Source organism: Eretmochelys imbricata, chromosome 2, assembly GCF_965152235.1.
Source record: "Eretmochelys imbricata isolate rEreImb1 chromosome 2, rEreImb1.hap1, whole genome shotgun sequence".
In the NCBI taxonomy this organism is placed as follows: domain Eukaryota; kingdom Metazoa; phylum Chordata; order Testudines; family Cheloniidae; genus Eretmochelys; species Eretmochelys imbricata.
The window spans coordinates 164,847,477-164,861,069 of NC_135573.1; positions in this window are offsets into that span (position 1 = coordinate 164,847,477).

Genomic DNA, 13,593 nt, shown 5'->3' on the forward strand with positions numbered 1-13,593 from the left:
TGACGACACGACTTACAGGGTTGGCTTCAGGGAGCTAAAATCAACAAAGGGGGTGGCTTTACATCAAGGATTATTTCAGGCAGGACCTCACGGAGGGTTCCAATAAGAAATGGTGCACCTAAGTTATTGTTCTTATTGGAACAAGGAGGTTAGTCTGGCCTCTGATTGATACATGGCTAGATTTACCTTGCTGCACCTTCTCTGTGAGTGACTACAGTGTGATCTAGAGGAATGAGTCCCCTAGATGGGGGCGGGGGGGAAGCAAATGAGTACAAAACAAATCTGGTCTATTTCTTGTTTTGATCCACTCCATCTATCTTTTACATCTTTGGCTGGCAGCAGACGGTGCAGAAGGACTGCATGCCATCCACATCTCATAGCTGCCCGGCAGAAGATGATGCAATAGGACTGCTAGCAATCCGTATTGCCTGCCTGCTCACCATAAGACGGTTCAATAGGACTGACTGCAGGACTAAAGAGAATGACCTGGTCAAGTCACTCCAAATTTAGTCCCTGCGCCCATGTGTGCCCTGGTGCTCCCGGCCGATGTGGCCAGGAGCACCTCGGACGTGACAATGACGGCTACCAGTCGTATTGTACCGTCTGCTGCCACAAGGCAAGGGGTTGATGCTACTGTGTAGCAATGTAGTACCACGTCTGCCAGCACCCAGGAGACATAGGGTGACGGTTACCTGAGTGGGCTCCATGCTTGCTGTGGTATGGCGTCTGCACAGGTAACTCAGGAAAAAAGGCGCGAAATGATTGTCTGTCCTTGCTTTCACGGAGGGAGGGAGGGAACGGGGGCCTGACGATATGTACCCAGAACCACCCGCGACAATGTTTTAGCCCATCAGAGTGCTCCATTGTGACTGCTCTGGACAGCACTCTCAACTCAGATGCACGATTGTTTGCCATTGCTCTGACGCAGGGAGGGGCGACTGACGACATGGCTTACAGGGTTGGCTTCAGGGAGCTAAAATCAACAAAGGGGGTGGCTTTACATCAAAGATTATTTCAGGCAGGACCTCACGGAGGATTCCAATAGGAAATGGTGCACCTACGTTATTGTTCTTATTGGAACAAGAAGGTTAGTCTGGCCTCTGATTGATACATGGCTAGATTTACCTCGCTGCACCTTCTCTGTGAGTGACTACAGTGTGACCTAGAGGAATGAGTCCCCTAGACAGGGGCGGGGGGGAAGCAAATGAGTACAAAACAAATCTAGTCTATTTCTTGTTTTGATCCACTCCATCTATCTTTTACATCTTTGGCTGGCAGCAGACGGTGCAGGACTGCATGCCATCCACATCTCATGGCTGCCCGGCAGAAGATGGTACAATACGACTGCTAGCCATCCTCATCTCTTGCCTGCCTGGCAGAAGATGGTACAGTATGACTGCTGGCAATCCGTATCGCCTGCTTGCTCACCATAAGACGGTTCAATAGGACTGACTGCAGGACTAAAGAGAAAGACCTGGTCAGGTCACTCCAAATTTAGTCCCTGCACCCATGTCTGCCCAGGTGCTCCTGGCCAACGTGGCCAGGAGCACCTCGGACATGACGATGACGGCTACCAGTCGTATTGCATCGTCTGCTGCCACAAGGCAATGGCTTGCAGTACCACGTCTGCCAGCACCCAGGAGACATACGGTGACGGTTACCTGAGCGGGCTCCATGCTTTCCGTGGTATGGCGTCTGCACAGGTAACTCAGGAAAAAAGGCGCAAAATGATTGTCTGCCCTTGCTTTCATAGAGGGAGGGAGGGAACGGGGGCCTGACGATATGTACCCAGAACCACACGCAACAATGTTTTAGCCCCATCAGGCATTGGGATCTCAACCCAGAATTCCAATGGGCAGTGGAGACTGCGGGAACTGTGGGATAGCCACCCACAGTGCAACGCTCTGGAAGTCGACTCTAGCCTCGGTACTGTGGAAGCACTCCGCCGAGTTAATGCACTTAATGCACTTAGAGCATTTTCTGTGGGGACACACACACTCGAATATATAAAACCGATTTCTAAAAAACCGACTTCTATAAATTCAACCTAATTCCATAGTGTAGACATACCCACACTCTCAATGTTAGCGCTCCTACCCTTGGTAACACTGGTGAAACTTTGTAACACTAGTAGAGCTGAACTAGTGTTAGTAACATTGGGAACATTTTGTGCCTGTTGTAAACAAGATCCATGAGAATGAAGCTGAGGTGGTTCGGGCCATTGAGATAAGAATAAAACTATGTCTACAGTTGAGACAGTTTATTTTTTAAAATATTCAGGCCCCAAAGTCACCAAATGGAGACTTTTATCTTCTTCAGCCAGTCCAACATTAGCCTTCTACTGTCATTTGGTTAATCTTTTATAATGGTTTATTTTCATTCTTCAGAGATAATGGCATTCCAGGAAGTTTTGTGGACAATTTGTTCCACTTTAATATGTAAAACCATATTTTTTAAAAGTGTTCACAATGACATATGACTTAATAATGCCATCATGGGTGAGGTTCTGCCCTCAGTCACTGCTGAAGTCAGTGGGGTTACACAGGTGTAACAGAGCACTGAATGCAGCCTAATTTATCATGGCAAAGGCAAGAGGCCACAGTGTAAGAAATAGTAGGCTTTGAAAGTCTGTAATTCATATGAACCAGATCCTCCTGCCAAGACCAAAGCCAGGTTAAATGAGACAATTTCAATACTGGTGTAAGCAGATAGAACTCTATTGTCCTCAATGGAGCTGCAACCATTTAGCCTAAGCCTGAATTTTCCTCGGCCGGCTTGGTGCAGGCAAGTTCTGTGCAGAAGTCAGGGATGGAATCCTCCCCATGATTCCACAGAGCTCTTAGGAAGCATTTCTTTGGCCACCCCTTAGGTTGTAGTAGTCCTTGGTTGTTGATCCCCCACCCTCATGCTGAGGATTTTGACCTGTGGCTCCATCTACTCTCATAAATAATAATAAGATGCCACTTCTCCCTTGGTCTGTCCCCACCCTACTCACCTCTTACCCTGTGTGGTGGTATGGAGACACCTCCATTAAGACAGCTTGAGGTGCTAGAAATGGGGGGGGGGATTCTCTCTCTCTCTCTCTCTCTCTCTCTCACACACACACACACACACATATTAAACAGAGGGGACCATGCTCCCCCTTTCCAGAACCTGAACTTGTCTGGGGCACAATGGGGGTGTGTGAGGCCCAGCCCAACCTCATCCTCTGTCCCTTGACTGGAGCTGGCTAGCACAAGGGCGGAGCCTCTTCTCTCCTGACATGACAGGTGGATAGCTGGACCAAATCTGAGTGTTTGGCATTGTGATGTCATGCACAGGGTTGCAACACCACTCAAATTTGGCCCATTTTTGGTTGCTTCCCCCTGTCCCCATACAGACACTTCTGCAGTCCTTCCAGCACCTTGGGATATGCAGTTCTCCTGCTCCTCATGCCCTTTGCAGTGGAACAGCAGAAGCTCTGCTGGTTGGTGTGTCCTACAGAGGCTGTGGGGGAATATGTTCCTGCACAAGGCTGTATCAGATATCCAAGTATTACCATATATCATGGTATAATTCATCAGCAAGCTAAATGATCTGCAGCATGAATGGGTGGACATGCTTTGGGCTTTTTTCCTCTTTTTAGTTTTCTTTACTTTTTTTGGGTGGAATTCCTCTTTGCACAGAGAAGATGCTAGAGATATTGGGGAAGAGATTATGCTTTCAGTGTAGCCATTGCAAGGCAGCTCAAATGGGATTGTGAATCTGATGCAAAACAAAGTAATCAGCAATGCATTGATTTTGTTATTTTTAACTTCTTTCCTCACCACACTAAACTCCAAATAGACAATTTTTCAACCTTACATCTTTTTTATTGCCTGTGATTAAAATCTGAATAAGCAGGTAGTTTGCCCTGATAAGAGTTTTCTGCTGCAGTAAGGGAAGCCCCAGTGAGCTTGCTTCATTAACTGTTAAATGTAAGCTGCAGAATGTTCTTTGTCATTGTCACTCCTCTGGAGAGGAGATATTTCAGCTGTCTGTGGAAGGGACATGAACAGTATGGGCCTCTGCTAACCATAGTTAAGCACTGTTCATAATGTAGTTATGTCATAGGGTCCACTCACTGCTGAGGTTGCCTGCTCCTGGCTGCTCTATGGATTAGCTCCTGCCTGGTGCTGCACACTCCTCTGGTGGTCTATCCACCCATGATCCTCTTTCATCCTCAAGCTTCTTTCGCTCCATAAGCTGCAACTTCATCTTCACAACTGAAACAAGCTTACTCAAACAGAGGGAAGTCATTTGAGGCTTAATCCGAACACATACACTCAGACTTTCATTAACATTTCGAAGCACAGAAGAGCAGCTTTTGTGTCCACAAGCGCAACGCAGAAAAGCAGCTTTTGCGATCAAAATAATCATCCCAATAAGCATTAATTAGCACCTTTGGACTCAATTATGGCCCTGCTGAAGTCAAGGCCTAAAATACATCCATTTTAATTTGCGTAGGATTGGGCTTTTGATCAATAATGTCAGAGGAGTCAAAGGAGACTAGACTACCTTCTCATATCTAGAGTCTTCTCTACAGTCTACCATTGCTATCATCAGTTCAGCTCTACCAGTACCAACAGTTGCAATGTTGGGATCCCTAGTGGTTCAGCTGTTACTGGCATTTTAAGGACCAGGAATAACATTTTCAGTAAGTGCTGAAGGCACCGAAGTCACAATGACTTTTGTGAATTACTGGCAATATCCTGTAATATCTTGAACAAATCTTAAGGAATAAAGATATACCCCCTTGGTTGGCAGTGGGGGAGGGAGGTTGAAGCACTGCTCTTGCCAGAATCCAGGTTAGGGTTGGGGTGAACTCTGGTATGCTAATTAGCATGTATGCAGGTTCTTTTATTGTTTTGAATATGTTTTCTCTGTAGTACTTTTTACCTTAAGAATAAAGTAGGCTTGCATAGGAAGTGTGGTGCGTACCTTATAACTGTAGGAATTACACCTGTTAACCATATCTGAAGAGAAAGCAAGCAGGCAGGGGTAACATAATGGAGGCAGGAACTGTGCAGCCTGGAAACACCCTGGTGGGAAGGGATAGAGACGCATGTCTCCACCCTGAAAGGAAACAGCTGGAGAGCTGGAAACCAAGACTGGGTGCCCTTGCTGGACACAGAGGGGCAATACATTGCAATTTCCCTGAACTGTGACACACCTAAGTCTCAACTACTTTCAGTGAGACTTACGTTCCTAAAGTTCAAACCTCAAAGATCTTTTGAGGATCAGGGGACCAAGTCATCTGAATCACTCAGGCCCAGATCCTCAAAGGTATTTAGGTCCTTAGCTTTCACTGATTTAAAAGGAAGTTAAGCATCTAAATACCATTGAGGATTTGGGCCTTAGGTCTTGCAATTCTGAGTGGAACAATGCCTAAATACTTTTTTTTAAAAAATGGGCCTAAATCTCATTGAAAGTCAAAGGGATGTTAGGCTCCTGAAGGCCAGATTTTTAAAGGTATGTAGTGACCTAAAGATGCACTTTTGACAATTTTACCCAAGTCAATTGGATGGGCTGTGAGCAGGCTGGGTAATACAATGCTTAAAAATGCTGGTAGTAGCCAATGCCTATCTACATGAGGCAGTGCTTAATTTGTAATGAGAGAGGTGCCAGAGCTCAAGCAATTTTTTTACATTCATAACTGATGCAGCAAGCCCAGAGGTGCCAGGGCTATGAACTGCTGAGCCTAGAAGTACCGGGGCTCCGGTACTGGCAAGCCCTGGCACAAATTAAGGACTGATATGAGGTCTCCCAACTTTACTACTCGAGTTGAGCTGAACCCAAGGGCAAAAATGTACAATATTTCCCTAGTGGGTGCAAGGTTTAGAGATGCCCTCTCTAAAACATATTGGCAAAATGGGATAGAGAAGTCTGGACTGCTGCCACCAATGTTGTACCTGTTCTGTGAATAAGTAAAAGGCTATAGTAAATCTCCAGCACTAGGGATAAAAACAAAATCTTTTTTTTTTTAAGTTTAGCTTTTTAAAAACATCTTTTAAAATGTAGTGTGGCATATTTCCAAAAGTTTAAAATATTCACTTCTTCCTTCTACCGATGCTGGATTGAATTACTCAACAGAAGCCTCATCAATAGGTAATAAATGCTGTCATTCTCTCTACTCCTTTGGAAGAAACAATAATTAAAAGTTTTTGCTTAAGGTTCTGATTCACACAACAAAAAGATTCATGGTCTATTAAAATACATGCATTAAGGCAGTATTTCAACAGGCTCTGCCCTCTTTTCTTTAATTGCATAACCTTGGGAGTTTTGAGAGAGAGAAAAATTTGTGCTGAAATCACTACTAGTATACTGTACAGACTCAACAATTAAAAGATACTTTATTACACTGTGTTTATAATAGCTGGGTGAGCTATTTACAGCAAATAATTTATACAACAGATTTAGGCATATTCTTTCTCTTGGTGAATTGTCCACAAACAGACAATTTGATATTTGTGGATTTGCCCATTATTTGGAAATGTCTGATGAACGCTTCTTTGGGACAGCTTGTGCCATTTTGGAACAGGCGTGAACTGGGAGTGCCATGGAGCTGCGCTATTCCACACAGCTTCACAATTCTTCCTGGAGCTTGCAGAGCACTGCTTGCTTGCTGCTCTGTGATTGGCTAGCTCTGCAGGTTGATGCACAGCAGGGGAGGGCCTACTTCCTTCCTGTTTCTTTCCACCTCCTCCTTGAGAAGTGATATGTGCACCCAGGGAATCTAGGAGGAGGGAGTCCCAGATCTCCCCCAAGGACAAAATACTATAGGCAGAAAACTCGATAGGCAGAAAAGCTTTGATGGGATCCCGTAAAAAATTTGTGGATTCCACAGAGCTGCTCTATGCCTCCCACTCCACATCTTCCTCTCCTCCATGCATGATAGCTGAGGGTATGATTGACACAATAATTAGCTACATTCAGCAAATCTACATAAATTACCTGAATGTGTAAATTTATGTGGTTTATAACTAAAATATGGGCAAAACTCTCTTCTCTGATCCTCAGCATGGGTCTCTATTATGTGTTCTGCACTACTTTAGCATGCAGAAACACTCTTGTCAGGAATGTCAGTTCCACCCAGTGAATGAGCACAGGGTATGCAACAGAGAAACAAAAGGTAAGTGGCCTGATTTTCAGAAGTGCTCAGCATCTGCACATCCCACTAAGCTCAATCAGAGCAGGGATTTTTTATCATCTTTGAAAATCAGGCCACTTGTCAAGGTACTTCAGGTGGGATTTAGGAGCCTAATTTTAGCCACCCATTTCTGATAATTTTGGCCAATTTATTTTTGCATAAATTACTTACCGTATTTAGCTTTTGAAATACTATCTTGTGGGCTAAAGTTTTAAGAGTAACTCACATTTTTAAGATTTACGATATTTGGATAGGAGTTTTTTAACATTAAATAGATTATCTGAGACTATATATATTTTTTTTATTTTACATAGTGCCTTTCAGTGCCAAGGCTATTCAGAACCATTGACAGTATCATGACTTAGAAGCTGATGGTATAGCCAAATACAGCAGCTTTTATACCTGTAGTAATAGTTCAGCTTTAGACATAAAGAAAATCTAAAGTATTGATTATCTTCAGAAGGAGTGAACACTACTTAAAACACCAGCAGTATCCCCGACTTATTTCAAAATGTGCTAAAGAATCTTTAACTCACACAGCAATAATGACAAAGGGTCACATTTTAGAGGGCTGGCCTTACCATGAGGCAAACTGAGGCGGCTGCCTCAGGTGCCAGCCTGTGGGCGGGGCGCCACTAGGACCCAGAGTGTAGAAAATTGTGTCTGCTGCTGGTGCATACGTATTCTCTCTGCTCGAGATACACAGAGATGGTGGAGTGCTGTGCTGGAGGAAGGAAGGCACAAGAGACATAACAGGCAGGCAGGAGAAAAGGTGAGAGGGAATAACAGAAAGCAGCAGGAGCTGCAGGGAGAGAGAGGAGGAGGAGCCTTGTATGTAACTCTCTAACACCCCCAGGAGCCCGGACTGATAAACACCAGCTTCTCAGGGAGCTTCCTGTTTCCTGCTGCTTCCCTGAACCCACTTGAGGCGAACAGGCAGTCAACTGAAGTAGTAGGAGCCAGTTAGGCCCTTAGGATGCTGATATCTTCCCTCACTCAGGCCTTGCTACCAGCCTATTTATTTGTCCCCTTCAACCGAGTGTTGAGAGCCACTATAACTGGCACAGAACAGCAGTCATGAGTGAAAGAAGAAAACACCCCTCTGGGGCAGCATTCAGAAAAAGAAAGAAAGCAAAGGAAGCTTTTCTATCTAAGCAGAAAGGAGCTCTCCTGAGATACATAGACATACATACATATCTCCTGAGATACACAGATACATGTTCATGGTGAGCTCTTCGGCCCCAGTGAGGATGTGAGTGGTGAGGAGATGCCTGATCTTCCAGTTAGTCAGAGTGCAGGTGACCTGGCAGCTACTGCAGCATCCATAGCTCCATCTCAAATGGATGTAACCATGCACATTCCTGATGAAAAGTGTAGATCAGAGAAGAGTGTGGTGGAGGTGCAAGAAACAGCTGCTGCTGAGTTTAGTTCCTTAAGTCTAGATGATCCAGGACTGTGTCCCACTTGAGCAGTAGCCTGAGGGACTGCATGGGCCACAGCAAGTGAAAAACATCATGTTCCCCAAAGACAATGAAAATAGAAGTTTCCGTCCAACACATTACTGGTGTGAAATCCCCAATGGTGACAAAGTGGAGAGGCCATGGCTTTATTTACTCAAAAACCCAGAATGCTGCATACTGTTTTTGTTGCAAACTCTTCCAATCTAATGTTCCAGCCACATTGGGTTCTACAGGAACAAAGGACTGGGAAAAATCTGGTTAGAAATCTGGCATGCCATGAGAAGGCAGCAAATCACCAGAGAGCTTGAGATGAGACTAAGGCTAAAGGCCACCATAGATGATCAGAATCAAGAGAAGATTGCATCAGAGTCTCTTTACTGGCAAAATGTTCTGAAAAGACTCATTGCCATTGTGAGAATGCTTGCTACCCAAAGCCTAGCACTGTGTTGCACTTCAGATCACCTGTATGTGCCAAACAATGGAAACTTCCTTAAAACTGTGGAGCTGATGGCTGAGTTTGATGCTGTACTCCAGGAGCATCTAAGAGTCGCCACCGAAGAAATGTACACACACCACTACCTTGGAAAAACAATTCAAAACAAAATCATACAGTTACTGGCAACAAAAGTCAAACAGAAGATTGTGGCACATATGAAGTCAGCAAGATATTACTCTTATTCTGGACTGCACACCTGACATCAGCCATACGGAACAAATGACTTTAATGGTGTGTTTTGTAACAACAGAACCTAGTGAAAATGTCCCTGCAATGATGACTGTCAGAGAGCATTTTCTAGAATTTATTGAGATTGATGATGTGGTATGACAAATGTGCTTCTTAATAAAGCTGGAAGATACAGGAATTGCGAAAGCTGAAATGAGAGGTCACGGCTACGATAATTGTGCCAACATGAGAGGAAAGAACAGAGGAGTGCAGACACGGATCCAAGAGTTAAACCCTCGAGCTTTTTTTGTCCCATGCAGTTCTAATTCATTGAACTTGGTGGTCAGTGATGCAGCATCAGCTGCTAGTGAGACTGCTGAATTTTGTAATGTAACGCAGAGAAAAATACATAGATGCTTTGCATCAACTCATTGATGGCAAATTTTGAAGCAACATCTGGGAATATCCTCTCTGACACTGAAACCACTGAGTGCCATACGATGGGAAAGTCGAGTGGAAGCAATAAAGTCTATCAAACACCAAATTGGGAAGATAGATGATGCCATAGTTGCCATTATGGAGGATAATGCTATGACAGGAACTGTTCGTCGGAGAACAGTGGCAGAGGGAAATGGAATCACCAGAAACATACATAACTTCACATTTCTGTGTGGCTTAGTGTTTGGCATGACATACTGTTTGAAATAAAAGTTGTAAGCAAGAGACTCCAAGGGTTGACCTTGATATATCTGGAGCAATGGAACAACTGGACAAAGCAAAGTCATACCTACAGTCTTTCCGGTCAGATGAGGGATTTCAAAACATTCTGAAGAGTGCACAGAAATTGGCAGAGGAACTTCACACTGAAGCAATTTTCCCACTGATTCAATAATACAAGAGTCACCGAAGAAGACGACATTTTGATTATGAGGCACGGGATAATCCCATAAGAGACCCCAAACAACAATTCAAAGTTGAATTCTTGAACAAGGTGCTAGATTGTGCAATACAGTCAGCTGAAGAAGGTTTCATGCAGCTCAAGGAACACAGCAGTATATTTGGGATGTTGTATGATATTCCAAAACTCCTTACTATACCTGAAGAAGACCTACACTAGCAATGCAGGGTACTAGAGGCAGTGTTGACACACGGTGACATGTGAGATATTGATGCGAGTGATTTAGGTCATGAACTGAAAGCCCTTTCAAGATACATTTCAGCAGGATCAACTCCAAAGGCATTTCTGGAATATGTGTGCACAAATAAGATGGCCACCCTCTTTCCAAATGCTTTTGTTGCTCTGCGCATGCTTCTAACACTTCCTGTAACAGTTGCCAATGGAGAACACAGCTTCTCCAAGCTGAAGTTAATAAAAATACATCTACGCTCCACAGTGACACAGGAGAGGCTGGTCAGCCTTGCAACCATCTCAATAGAGCATGAGCTGGCCCACACTGTGGACCTTCAGCAGGAAGCAGTTCAAATCTTTGAAACCAAGAAGGCACGGAAAGCATCACTTTGATTATTCAAACTGATAAAAATGCCAATGTTTACTATGCAGACAAGAAAAGTTACATTTGCTGTTCAGGCGTCTGAAAGTTAAGTGTTCTTTAATTTTTTTGAACAAGGCATTTTAAATTGTTTGTTCTCCTTTATTGGGGTAGGTACAGAGCAGTACCATGAGAGGAGGAGAACAGAAAAAAGGCAGAATTGAGACCTTTCAAAGTTTTGGCACAAGCGAGGGAGCATGGGGGCGTCATTTGAGCTCCCCGCCTCAGGTGCCAAAATGTTGTGGGCTGGCCCCGACATTTACCAACATGTATGAACAATGACACACAGAAGAACATAGCACTGCCCAGTAGTCTTAACAATGTGTATAAGCTCAAATTCTGGGCCTTGTAGATAAGTCCTGAGTTATATGGTAGAGTAGTATGCTCTACAGGGATGTGATTTCTAAAGCACACTAACATGTTGCATATTAATTGGTCCATGTAGACCCTCCTGGTGCACACTAAAGATTCTCTTGTATCAGGGCCGGATTAAAGTTATGAGGGACCTAAGGCTAATGGTAGTGAAGGGCCTAAGTGTGAATTACATATTGCAAAAGAAATTATGAAGTCATCATTTATCTACATACATATTTACACATTATCTATGTAAAATTAACAAGTTTATTCTACTCTCACTACACTCAATTCTTCAAACAGATACTTCTGAGTCAGAAGTAGCATGAAAGATGCTATGCTATCCTTCTCTTAGGGTTCCTTCCTCCTAGGTAGTGGAGTGCTTATCTTCATGAGGATGAACACTGCAACATTTCCCATCCTGCTCACCTCTCTCCACCTTGTGCTTCTACCCTCAGCTCTCCACAAGGCACAGTGCAAAACCAAGCCCTGCAGGTGTTTCCTCCAAGCTATGGGACTCTACATCACATGACCTGTCTCACTCTGACTGCAGTCTGGGAGGCAGCCAGCTTTTATTGTGTAAAAGAAAACCACTCGGGTGTAAAATTTACTGAAGTAGAGGAAGCAGTAGTGGGGAAACTACATTGGGTGGCATTGTAGTTTAGGCTGTCTTGCTCTGAAAGCTGCCTCCCAGTGTTGCACTGGCTGAGGACAATTTAATTACTGTTTTGACATTGAACCCAAATATTATTTGTGGGATGATACCTGGTTTGTGTAGTTAATCTCCAGGGATTCACCACATCAGGCCATTCTGTCACCAACCTCTTCCACAATTAGAATCATAGAATAGAATCATAGGACTGGAAGGGACCTTGAGAGGTCATCTAGTCCAGTCCCCTGCACTCACGGCAGGACTAAGTATTATCTAGTCTAGAATGTGTGATCAGCAGGTCTGACATGAAGTTTTTTAAGCATGCGTTCTGTGTGCACCAGTTTCCTATGGTTTAATTTTATTTGTTTTAAGCTTTCCGTAAGAAAAAGGTAACAGCTAGAAGTGACACAGATCTTTAGATGGTTGCCCAGTCATAATATTTAGCACTTCTGTACTATGTTAGCTTTTCAAAATCACTGTACAAGCATTAAACAAGCTTAATCTAAAGCCTTTCAGCTTTTGAATGACTAGGAGTTGACAAAACAGAGCTATTCCCTGTTGTATTCTCTGACCCCCTGAACAAAATGACTTCACTGAAAAATCAACATCTTAAAAGAACCATTAATGATCTTTCAAAAGAACAGTCCAACCAAGACTGCTGTAGTGACACCCTTGTTACATCAGGTCTGATGTTTGTTTAAGGCTGGTGTTCCTGTTTTATTTGCATGTGTAAATCAAGCAGACCTTGCTTATTTTTTCCCCCTTAAAGTGCTCAGAGTTTAGGGGAGGCAAGTGAATGAGATTCTGCTCATACCAGCTATGAAAAAGCAGAAGGGACCAAAATCTATTCTTGTGCAAAAATCTGTTCTCCCTGAAGTCAATAAAGCTGCACAAGTGTAACTGTCAGCAGGAATTGGCCTCTGTTCTCATTCCCTGGACTAACTTCAGGTTTATTTAGGTTTAAGTTTTTGGAATGACACTCCAAAGAAATCAAGTGTGAGGTACTTTTATGATGGATTGAACTGCTAGAGTACCAGCAAATGGACAGAACCCGCCTTTTGCTTATTTCACCAATCTTTCTATCATAGCCTGTTCAGGGAAAGCCCGTGGCGGGTCAGACCAGTTTGTTTACCTGCCGCATCCGCAGGTTTGGCCAATCACGGCTCCCACTGGCCTCAGTTTGCTGCACCAGGCCAATGGGGACTGCGGGAAGCGGCGCAGGCCAAGGGACTTGCTGGCCGCCGTTCCCGCAGCTCCTATTGGTCTGGAGCGGCGAACTGCGGCCAGTGGGAGCTGCAATCAGCCAAACCTGCGGACACGGCAGGTGAACAAACTGGCCCAGCCCACCAAGGGCTTTCCCTGAACAAGCGGCGGACCAGCTTTGAGAACCACTGCCATAGAGCACGTTATGCCATCATATAAGTAAGCCCTCTCAGATTGGAGAGTGGTGCCAATTGAACCATACTGGTTTTAGATAATGTTTTTATATTATTGTCACTCTTTTGGAGTAATCTACACATCTGCAGTTGCTTTATAATATTCTATTTGCCTTGGAATCTGCAAATCTCTTAAATCAGAGACAATGAGTTACATTTGAATGTGACCTTTATTTACTGGTGAACAATGTTCAAATTAATATATTCACAATAGAAAGTTTAGAATGTAAGCTCCAAAACAGTCTGCCTACTTCATGCCTTGTCACAACCCATTCTATGGCTGGTTCAAAATGTCTTGCTCTATCTGCC